Below are 1,194 nucleotides of genomic sequence, written 5' to 3' on the forward strand. Positions count from 1 at the left end.
GCGGGACCTGGGCTCGTACGGGCAGGCCGCCGCCCAGCCGCCCTACGCCCAAAACCGCCTCAGCCTCGGCCTCAGCGACATCCTGGCGGCGGAGAGAGCCATGCCACTCTTCGCCTCCTCCCGCTTCAGCTCGACGTCCGCCATGTCTGCCCTGGGCGGCGCTGAGAGGCCGCGGGCGTCCCTGGCCGCCGCCCCGCCCACCACCACCAGGGAGGCGGGGAGCGACGCCGGCAGCCAGAGGGAAAGCTCCGTCTAGGGCCTCGGGCTCTCCGGCGACGCCTTCGCGAGACGTCGGTAGCACCACTCGCAGGTGGGTGGAAATGAAATGTGTCCTGCACAGATGCGTGCTCTCTCTCTCTCTTTCTTTCTCTCTCTCTCGTTCATCCCTCTCTCTTCCTTTCTTCCATATTCACGCCACTCTTCCTCTCTCTCTAACGTTCACCCCTCTCTCTTCCTCTCTTCCACATTCACGTCTTCCTCTCTCTGTCTGTCTGTCTATCTATATATATATCTCCCTCCCTCCCTTCCACATTCTTGCATACCTCTCTTGTTCATCCCCCCCCCCCCTCTCTCTCTCTCTCTCTCTCTCTCTCTCTCTCTCTCTCTCTCTCTCTCTCTCTCTCTCTCTCTCTCTCTCTCTCTCTCTCTCCCTCTTACCGAAAGATACTCCACACAGAGAAAAGGTACAAACCAATGCCATCTTCTCTATTAGTGGGATGATTCAAGAAATGAGATTTTTATGGTCCTATATGAATTTTTTAGTGTAGAATGCAATTAACTCTGGCAGCGAACGTCATTAGATAAGGCAATATTTTTAATGTAACATTCTTTGTTTATATTTGCAGGGATGAGACGGCACACACCAGCTGAGCAAATGAAGCTGTCAGCGCACGAATTATGTTTATGTTAAGACATTTCCCGTGTCTCTTTATTCTTGCCGCTTGACGACGTATTTCTGCCTCTCCCCCCCCCCCCCTCCTCTTACCTCCTTAACCCTTTTCTTTCACCCCCCATCCTCCTTTTTTGTTGGTTTCTCCTTTCGTTATCATTCTTTTCATCTTTTATTTTTCTCTCACCATAAATTAAAATCATTCAAACAAACAGAGACATACACACACGGACACATACACACGCTCACACACATATATACACATACAGACACATACACACGCACACACACCTATATACACACGC

The sequence above is a fragment of the Penaeus chinensis genome, chromosome 9, assembly GCF_019202785.1.
Source record: "Penaeus chinensis breed Huanghai No. 1 chromosome 9, ASM1920278v2, whole genome shotgun sequence".
Lineage (NCBI taxonomy): Eukaryota > Metazoa > Arthropoda > Malacostraca > Decapoda > Penaeidae > Penaeus > Penaeus chinensis.